Genomic DNA, 11,325 nt, shown 5'->3' with positions numbered 1-11,325 from the left:
GGCAGGCTGGGGATGGAGATGACAGGGCAGGCTGGGGATGGAGATGGCAGGGCAGGCTGGAGATTGAGATGACAGGACAGGCTGGGGATGGAGATGATGAGTCAGAGTGAGGATGGAGATGGCAGGGCAGGCTGGGGATGGAGATGGCAGGGCAGGCTGGAGATTGAGATGACAGGGCAGGCTGGGGATGGAGATGATGAGTCAGAGTGAGGATGGAGATGGCAGGGCAGGCTGGGATGAAGATTGCAGGGCAGGCCAGGAATGTGCTCTGCTATTTGTATCACTTTGTCGCTCTTTAGTCGCTTGTCTTCCTACCTGCCACTCTTAAATATGAAACTCATTTCCCTGATTGTTAAAGTCTCTGAGAGATCCTGGGAAATGGATCGAATCCTCTCATGTTTATCCAGCAATTAATTAGTAATAATTATCATCTTCATGATTACACTTTTGTCGCACTGTCGGATTTAAAGGGCCCAGCACATGCAGAATGCACAGAGAAGGGTGCAGCCCCCCTTGTGATGGGAGGGGGAGGGGAGGGGATGGGGAGGGGGAGCTGATAAACCCTAACAGGTGAATAATCCCCCCACTTACCTCTCGGATTTGCTGCACTTCTCACTCTCTGGGAGACACAAGCCCACCCTGCGCTGGCTGGACAAGTGGCTGCATGCAAGGGGTTAATGTAAAGATGTCATTGCTAAGTGGAGTCGCCTCCCTATTATTGTAGCTGTCACTGGATGATTGGGAGTGCTCAGATCTCATCCCAGCACTGTGTGAGCGGACCTGCACCTCATCTGCTGGACTCCCTGGCTCCATGTCCTGCCCGACCCTGAGCCCACAAGAGCGCCATCCATAGGCAGCATTTACCTGGAGACACTGGAGGACGCAGGAGGACCCATCCACACCTCACAAGGGTAAGGCACTGGGCGATGGACTTCATGCCTGCACATTCCATGATTTCAATTATATACAATGTACATTCTACACAGTCACATCAGGTTACAATCTACATCTTAGACATGCAAACTCCATGCAGATACTGTCCTGGACAGGACTGGGACTGGGGACCCCAGTGCTGATCTTAGATACACAACCAAAAGCAAGGCAACTCCAGACTTTGGGACATATGTAGCCAAGCACTGTACAAAAGAAAACACTCCATCCTTTTTTTTTTTTAATTAACGGTATTTATATAGCGCTGACAATAAAGGCAGCGCTGTACATAATGTGCATTGCAATCAGTCTGTGCTCCAGGAGCTTACAATCTAATGCCCCTTAATACAGACACATTGTCAGTTTAGACAGGAGAAAGCTAACCCAGAATGTGGGAGGAAATCCAAATAATTACAGGGAGCACATCATACAAACTCCATGCGGATAGTGTTCCAACCAGAGACTTCAGTGCTGATCTTAGATATGCAACCAAAGCAAGAAAAAGGCAGTCCTGGAGTTTGTGATATATGTGGGGTATGTAAGATTAATATACAACCCTTCTATATATAGTGTATGGTGACCATTAGATTGTAAGCTCTTTGAGAGCAGGAACTGATGTGAATGTACATTATGTAAAAAAAAATATTTATATCTAGATAGATAGATAGATAGATAGATATAGATTTTTTTAGATCTATCTAGATAGATAGATAGTGTGTATATATAATAAATAAATATAAATAATAATAATAATATATATATATATATATATATATATATATATATATGTGTGTATACATATATATGTATATATATATATATATATATATATATTATTATTATTATTTATATTTATATTTATTTATTATATATACACACTATCTATCTATCTAGATAGATCTAAAACAAATCTATATCTATCTATCTATCTATCTATCTATCTATCTATCTATCTATCTATATATATATATATATATATATATATATATATATATATATATATATATATATATATATATCATGGATAGATGTTTTTTTTTTTTCTTCTTTTCTTTTCTTTTTTTTTTTTACAAACTCACATTCACATCAGTTCCTGTCCCCATGAGCTTACAATCTAATGGCCATGTTCACGTATAGACTATAGAATCTCTCATTAACAACAATGCAAGGTTTGATTGGAAACAAATGAAATGCAATATTTAAGTTTGGCCCCCATGTTCCATAGTTTCCAAAAAATCTAAAGGAGCTTGTACCGTGTATGTCTTAGCCTGAGGACCCATGCACAACACACCAGGGCCAATTAACCTTTGGAGCTGCAGGTGCAAACTCCATGCAGATCGTGTCCTGAGGCTGGCAATACATTATACACATTTCTTATGCAATTTTCCCTTTAGATTTTTTTTACCAAAACCATATAATAGGAGGTCAAAACCTAAACACTTTGCAAATTGGTATGCAATCAGCTAGGCCCTTGCACTACATTGAATGTATAAATCGAAATTAAATGGAACAAGAGAATTGTATAATGTATAGCCAATCCATGGGGACCCCGGCACTGCAAGGCAGATGTGCTACATATCAACTGTCCTGCCTTGTGTTCATGGTTGTGGTACTGTCTTTAGAATATTTAAGAACGCGTCCATCATTTTAGAACGCTTTAAAAAAACGTTTAGACCGTTTCCGTTGGGTAAAATGCGTTTAGGAACGCTTGAAATCTAACTGAAATTGAACCAGAAAATGGTATAATGGATGACCAAGCTAGGACCCCAGTACTGCAAGGCAGAAGTCCTAAATATCGAGCCACTGTCCTGCCCGACATTTATGGTACTGACTTTAGAACGCTTCAGAACGCCTCAATCATTTTAGAACGCTTTAAAAAAAACTGTTTCCAATGCAGCGTTGGGTAAAATGCGTTCAAGAACGCTTGAAATCTAACTGAAATTGAACCAGAAAATTGTATAATGGATGACCAAGCTTATTTGGGGACCCCAGTACTGCAAGGCAGAAGTCCTAAATATCGAGCCACTGTCCTGCCCGGCGTTTATGGTACTGACTTTAGAACGCTTCAGAACGCGTCAATCATTTTAGAACGCTTTAAAAAAAACGTTTAGACCGTTTCCGTTGGGTAAAACGCGTTTAGGAACGCTTGAAATCTAACTGAAATTGAACCAGAAAATTGTATAATGGATGACCAAGCTAGGACCCCAGTACTGCGAGGCAGAAGTCCTAAATATCGAGCCACTGTCCTGCCCGGCGTTTATGGTACTGACTTTAGAACGCTTCAGAACGCGTCCATCATTTTAGAACGCTTAAGAACGCTTGAAATCTAACTGAAATTGAACCAGAAAATTGTATAATGGATGACCAAGCTTATTTGGGGACCCCAGTCCTGCAAGGTAGAAGCCCTAAATATCAAGCCACTGTCCAGCCCGGCGTTTAAATGGTACTGACGCTTCAGAACGCGTTCATCATTTTAGAACGCTTTAAAAAAAACGTTTAGACCGTTTCCAATGTCGGTGACCCCGGAAAACTTCTCCAGGTAACAACCCAGACACCCTCCACCATTGTTTCCAGCAGCCGTGCGTGCCCCATTCTATGTAATTACAATGCAATCTCCTTCATTAGGTGATCTCTTTAGGGTAAGCCGCTTTTATTCGCTTTATTCCCTCTTTAGTCTCTCCCTCTCCTGCTCTTCTCTTGCCGGACTTGGGCAATCGCTACAGTTAAATAAACTAATCTTCTCCGGGATTATCCCCTGTGAAGACTTTGGAAGGACGAAGATCTGGATTTGGAAAGGCACAAAAAAAAAAAACTCCATAAAGGATTAAAAGAGAGAGAGACTTTTTTTTTTTTTTTAGAACAAAGAAATTAGAAACAATTTGGGCGTTTAATCATCCATTTCCTATCTGCATGTAGTAGTGGTTCGGAAATACAGGTTTTATATGAATTAGGAATGGGGAGCAGACGTTGGAGGTGAAATAGCAGCTCTGTATTATATGTATGGCTGAACATGACAAATAAGAGCAATTATGGTTTGTTTGGGCTTGGACGGTGCGAACAAACAGCCTGCGGCTAACAATATAAGTGCCCTATGTGCAGGGCAATGCTCAGATGCTGCTTGAATGGAACAATTATTCAGATTTTTTTCCTCCATTGTCCATGGGGCAGGGAGATCCTGGATGGGGTTAGTCCACTCCTGGTTGGGGTTAGCCCACTCCTGGTTGGGGTGAGCCCACTACTGGATGGGGTTAGTCCACTCCTGGATGGGGTTAGCCCACTCCTGGATGGGGTTAGTCCACTCCTGGTTGGGGTTAGTCCACTACTGGATGGGGTAAGTCCACTCCTGCATGGGGTTAGTCCACTTCTGGATGGGGTTAGCCCACTCCTGGTTGGGGTTAGTCCACTCCTGGATGGGGTTAGTCCACTCCTGGATGGGGTTAGTCCACTCCTGGTTGGGGTTAGTCCACTCCTGGCTGGGGTTAGTCCACTCCTGGATGGGGTTAGCCCACTCCTGGTTGGGGTTAGCCCACTCCTGGATGGGGTTAGACCACTCCTGGTTGGGGTAAGTCCACTCCTGGATGGGGTTAGTCCACTCCTGGATGGGGTTAGTCCACTCTTGGTTGGGGTTAGCCCACTCCTGGATGGGGTTAGCCCACTCCTGTTTGGGGATAGCCCACTCCTGGATGGGGTTAGCCCACTCCTGGATGGGGTTAGTCCACTCCTGGTTGGGGTTAGTCCACTCCTGTTTGGGGATAGACCACTCCTGGATGGAGTTAGTCCATTCCTGGATGGGGTTAGCCCACTCCTGGATGGGGTTAGTCCACTCCTGGATGGGGTTAGCCCACTCCTGGTTGGGGTTAGTCCATAGGACAGTAAACTGGCCACCTAAACCATCTGAGCTTTTTTAAATCAAACAAGAGATGGGGGCCTGTCTGGTCAACAAAAGGTAACAAGATAGGGCTTGTTTAGGGAGGAAATAGCTATTTATCATGGAGTAAGCAATAAAAGAGGTGATGTTAGTCCAGTTCTGGTTGAGAGTTAAGTCCACTTCTGGCTGGGGTTAGTCCACTGGACAGCAAACTGGCCATTTGACCACCTGAGGTTTTTAAATGAAACAAGAGATGAGAGCTGTCTGGTCAACTGAAGGTAACAAGATAGGGCTTGTTGGGAGGTAAAGAGCTATTTGTCATGGTGTAAGTAATACAGAAGAGATGTTAGTCCACTCCTGATTGGGGTTAGTCCATTCCCGGCTGGGGTTAGTCCATAGGACAGTAAACTGGCCACTTGCACCACTAAGCTGTTTGAAATCAAACAAGAGATGGGACTGTCTGGTCAACAGAAGGTAACAAGATAGGGCATGTAGGGAGGAAAGAGCTATTTATCGTGGAATACGTAGTACAGAAGAGACTATATAGTCAATTCCTGGTTGGGGTTAGATAACAGGACAGTAAACTGGCCACTTGTACCACTTGAGCTTTTTAAATCAAACAAGAAATGGGGGGCTATCTGGTCAATAGAAGGTAGCAAGATAGGGTTTGTAGGGAGGAAATAGTTATTTATCATGGGGTAAATAATGCAAAAGAGATGATGTTAGGTCACTCCTGGTTGGGGTTAGTTCCCTCCTGGTTGGGGTTAGTTCTCTCCTGGTTGGGGTTAGTTCCCTCCTGGTTGGGGTTAGTTCACTCCTGGTTGGGGTTAGTTCACTCCTGGTTGGGGTTAGTTCCCTCCTGGTTGGGGTTAGTTCCCTCCTGGTTGGGGTAAGTCCATTCCTGGCTGGAGTAAGTCCATAGTACAGTTAACTGGCCACTTGGACCACCTGATGTTTTTAAATCAAACAAGAGATGGGGGTCTGTCTGGTCAACAGAAGTTAACAAAATAGGGCTTGTAGGGAGGAAGGAGCTATTTATTATGGAGTATGCAATACACAAGAGATCATGTTAGTCCTGGGGTTAGCCCAGAGGACAGTACACTGGCCACTTGGACCACACAAGCTTTTTAAATCAAATAAGTGACGGGGGGCTGGATGGTCACCAAAAGGTAACAAGATAGGGCTTGTAGGGAGGAAAGAGCTATTTATTATGGAGTAAGTATTACAAAAAGGATGAGGCTCAGGGAAGGACACAACTTTTCTAGTTGGAAGAATTGAACATTTTAGAGGCTGGCAATACCCCACACCAGCCTCTCTCAACCATTCACCCCCAGAGGAACCCCTAAAATTATTTTCAGGTCTTGGGGAACCTTACTAAAACCAAGTCCCCTGGGGGCAAGAGGAGACATTTATTATACATTGTTCGTTAGTAGGAAGAATAAAACCCTGTGGATGTCTGAATGTCACCCGTATCAGCCAAGGAGACCATTTGTATCAAGCTCCTGGTTTTACCAAGTGGTGCTGGGACTGGGACTGGGCACTGGGCACTGGGACTGGGACTGGGCACCAGCACATCGGAGGTCAATCAGCCACAGACCCCCTAGAAACCTCGGTGGCTGTCCGATTTAATCTCTTTTGGAATGACCAAATTTCTAAATTCCAAAACCTAATAATTAGGAGGACCAACCTAAACAATTCATTCAATTTGTGTCCAATCAAGAAAACTCTACTTGATGGTAGATTGTACAAACCAGATTGTATAGTGCATGGTCAGCGTCAAATAGAAGAAAATCAAGCTTAGACATTGGTTAAACACTATACAATCTCACAATTCTCAATTCCAGAATTAATAAAACATGAGGAAAAACCTAAACAATCCATTCAATTGGTATCAAATCAAGAAGACTATTGCCCTAGATAGTCCATGCCAGATATAAAGGATGTAGTACGATTGCATGGTGTATGGTCAGCTTTGGGGGTCCAATAGAAGAAAGTCAAGATCAGGCTTTGGTCAAAAAGGCACAGTTCAGGGTGAAGCAAGGGAACAAAGGGGACACAGGGTGCTATTGTCAGCTTAGGATCAGGTATTCCTGAACTTCTCTGCCTGTCTGCTTAATCTAATTAGACACCAATACCCTCCAATGTACAAGAAGTATTTGGTCTTCCTCAGCCTTCTCTTTTCTAGACTGATCTAATTATAGGATGTATTTTATCATTTCCTCAGTAGACTTCATAATTATAATCTAAAACACTATCAGAAGAGCAAATTGTGACTTTGAATTTTCTAAGATTAACAATCAGTTTTTTTTAAAAAAAATGTTCAGCCAAAATGAAATCCAAATGACATAAAATAAGCATAACCCTAAATTTGTATTATTATAGAATATTTAGATTTAATTTTGCAACTATTGAAAAGCTGTACTTTTAGAACTGAGAAGATCTCAAATATTTACTTAAATAAATAAAGCAAAGATACATTGTCTACATATAGTTTAATTGTTTTTTAAGCAATTGCTGTACAGATAAAATAAATAATAACAATAATGAAAATAGATACATTGTCTACATATAGTTTAATTGTTTTTTAAGCAATTGCTGTACAGATAAAATAAATAAAATAGATACATTGTCTACATATAGTTTATTTTTTTTAATTTTTTAGGCAATTGATGTACAGATAAAATAAATACAAATAATAATAAAAATAGATACATTGTTTACATATAGTTTATTTTTATTTATTTTTTAAGCAATTGCTGTACAGATAAAATAAATAAAAATAGATACATTGTCTACATATAGTTTATTTTTTTAAATTTTTTAAGCAATTGCTGTACAGATAAAATAAATAAAAATAGATACATTGTCTACATATAGTTTATTTTTATTTATTTTTTAAGCAATTGCTGTACAGATAAAATAAATACAAATAGATACATTGTCTACATGTAGTTTATTTTTTTTTATTTTTTAGGCAATTGATGTACAGATAAAATAAATACAAATAATAATAAAAATAGATACATTGTTTACATATAGTTTATTTTTATTTATTTTTTAAGCAATTGCTGTACAGATAAAATAAATAAAAATAGATACATTGTCTACATATAGTTTATTTTTTTAAATTTTTTAAGCAATTGCTGTACAGATAAAATAAATAAAAATAGATACATTGTCTACATATAGTTTATTTTTTTAAATTTTTTAAGCAATTGCTGTACAGATAAAATAAATACAAATAGATACATTGTCTACATGTAGTTTATTTGTATTTATTTTTTAAGCAATTGCTGTACAGATAAAATAAATAAAAATAGATACATTGTCTACATATAGTTTATTTTTTTTTATTTTTTAAGCAATTGCTGTACAGATAAAATAAATAATAATAAAAATAGATACATTGTCTACATATTAGCTTTATTTTTATTTTATTTTTTTCATTTTATTTTTTATTTCTTTACCAGATTACTGAACATATAACATAATTAAAACAGATATACATTATCTGTATATAGCTTTATTTTTATTTTTGTTTTCATAATAAGCAAATGAATGTAAAGATAAAAGAAAACTGTTTTAGTTTCTATTTACAATGTTTATTTCCTTTTTTTTTTATGATCAAATTGCGGATTCGGTGCCCGGATGTTTTACACACATTTATTGTTCGCTTTTGATTCACTGTTGTTTGTATATTTCGTTGCAGTCTCTGGTGCACCATAAGTACTCGGTTCATTTTTTTAAACATTTCTTTACTACTTTGACTCATAATTTATTTATCTCCAACCCTGGCTGTTCTGGGCATTGGAGAGAGCCGCACAACTGCACTGGGGGGCATTTAATGGGCTTCTAAATCCAGAAAATTGGTATTGGGGCAGCAGCCATATGATCTCCAGAATAAAAAATAGAGAAAAATAAAACATAACCGCTGACATATAGACCTAGCACAGGGCAGATCTAAGTATGCAGGGTGCACATACAACATAATATATGGCAGGGGATGATTTTTGGAGCAGGGGGGGAACCGCTAGGGAATAAATAACTCAGAAAAGTGCGACAATAGAACAGAATTGATTGAAGGGAGGAAATCAAAGAGATAAAAAGGATTTTCAATCATAAAAAAAAGTGTGAAATTGGAGGGTTGGAAACTTGGGGACACAGAATCAGGTCACGACTTAAAAAATAGGCTGCTGCGGGCTGTCAAACAAATCAACGGGTAAATTTATATATATATAAATGTATATATATATATATATATATATATATATATATGTACAATTTTATAAATATCAGACTGCAGCTAGTACAAATGTTTCTCATATTCTTCTAATGAATTTTAATCTGCTAATTTCTGGATTTGTGTCTACTGTATATACTTTGTTAAAAAAAAAAAGTGCAATATCCTGGATTGTGGCATTTTATTTTAACGTCATGTAGTAATCCATTTTCTAAGAATAAGAATACAAAATAGAATTTAGAGGAAGGAATATAGATACATTCATTAATTATATTTGGCTCGGTTTCAGAAAATAACCTCATTTAAATGGGCAGTTGTTAGACTTTGGCCAAGGCGTTTAATTATTTTGTTTAAAAAATAAAAATAATAAAAGATTGCGTATATTTAACAAAGGGTTTTATTTCCTTTTTTTGAATTTAAATTTTTTACGTTTTTTTATTTTATATATATATATATATATATATACAATGACCAGGATAGTCCTATTTATTTACTAGTATATATATATTTATATATATATATATATATATTTATTTATTAATTTTAATTAATTATATATATATATATATATATATATATATATATATATATATATATTTATTCCACCCCATTGTATGTGTTATATATATATATATATATATATATATATATATATATATGATTCGGATGAAAGAGTCCAGTGTCAGTGTCTCTCTTCCAGAGAAATATTTGTAGAAGCTGTAATAAATAAAGGCAACATTCTGTTTATTGTACAGTGTTCTATGTCATTAGGGAAATTTTCCAGTGTCAATGTAACCTATTGCAGAATTATCAGTTCAGTAAGCTGAGTAAGACATATATATATATATATATATATATATATATATATATATATATATATATATATATATATATATATATATATATATATATATATATATATATTAGTAAATAAACAGTAAAATTAATTAATTAATTAATTAAAATAAATATATATATATATATATATATATATATATATATATATATATATATATATATATATATATATATATATATATATATATACTAGTAAATAAATAGGAATACCCTGGTCATTGTACAGTATTGGGGGGAAGGATCTCAATGTCTGTGTATATAGTCTCAGAGAGTTGTCTCTTCCAGAGTAATATTTTTTCCAGTTACAGTATAAAGATCAAAATCTTGATTATTGTACAGTGTGTATTCTATGGGATTGGTGAAGTTTCCCAGTGTCTGGGTATTGGGTCAGTGGGATCTCAGTGTGTCCCTATGTGATCTCTTCCAGAGGAGAAATGTTTGTCCCATCCAATTGCCGTAAATAAAGATACATAGCATGATTGCATTCTATGAGATTGGGGTAAAGAACCCAGTGCTGTGTGTGTAGTGTGATCTCTCTTAAATATTTACCCCTGTTGTAATAAATAAATAGAACTATTCTGATCATTGTTGATGTTGGGTATTGGGGTGAGGAAGCACAGTGTGTCTGTGTGTGTAGTGTGATCTCTCTTCCAGATAATTATTTATCCCAATTGCAGTAAACAAATACAACTACTCTGTAGACTGTAGAGTGTTGTCGTGTGGAAGCACAGTGTCTGTGTAGTGTGATCTCTCTTTCAGATAATTGTTTATTGTATAAATACAACTACTCTGATCATTGTAGAGTGTTGTGGTGTGGAAGCACAGTGTCTGTGTAGTGTGATCTCTCCTCCAGATAATTGTTTATTGTATAAATACAACTACTCTGATCATTGTACAGTGTTGGGTGGAGGAGCCCCATGCCTGTGTATTAGTGCAATGTGATCTCAGTGTGTTGTATCTCCCAAAGGAAACATATTTGTACCAATTGCAAGTATTGTGATTATTGTACAGTGTGTGTTCTATGTGGTTGGGATAGTCTTCCAATGTGTGTGTATATAAGTGCAGTGTGATCTCTTTCGGAGAATAAATAATTCCCCATTTACAGTACAAGCCTGATTATTGTACAGTGTGTGTTCTCTGTATAGGGGAAAAGTTTTGCAGTGTCTGTATATTCAGTGAGATCTCTCCCAGAAGAGAAATAATTGTATATCTACAGTTAATGAATACGCCAATCTGATCGTTGTACAGTGTGTGTTGTGTGTGGTCAGGGCTTTCCAATGTGGAGAATATCTGCCCCATTTGCACTAAATCTAACACTAGTCCTGATCATTGTATAGTGTGTTCTATCAGAATGGGGTGGATGGGTCCAGTGTGTGCAATGTGATCTCCTCCAGAGAATAAATAATTACCTACTCACAAATGAATAGAA

The 11,325-nt window shown here is 37.3% G+C and overlaps 1 protein-coding gene across 2 annotated transcripts in view; it reads left to right on the top strand.

Moving 5' to 3' along the window:
* The first annotated feature begins 597 nt into the window (after positions 1–597).
* Positions 598–11,325, top strand: part of SKOR1 (SKI family transcriptional corepressor 1) — a 78,404-nt gene continuing 67,676 nt past the window's right edge. For both annotated transcript variants that reach the window (XM_040342240.1, XM_040342239.1), the window contains exon 1: positions 598–911. The gene's annotated coding sequence lies outside the window, so the exon portion shown is untranslated. The remainder of the gene's footprint in view (positions 912–11,325) is intronic.

Source organism: Rana temporaria, chromosome 3, assembly GCF_905171775.1.
Source record: "Rana temporaria chromosome 3, aRanTem1.1, whole genome shotgun sequence".
In the NCBI taxonomy this organism is placed as follows: Eukaryota; Metazoa; Chordata; class Amphibia; order Anura; family Ranidae; genus Rana; species Rana temporaria.
Note: the sequence above shows the minus strand (reverse complement) of the source record. Positions and strands in the feature narration are given on the sequence as shown.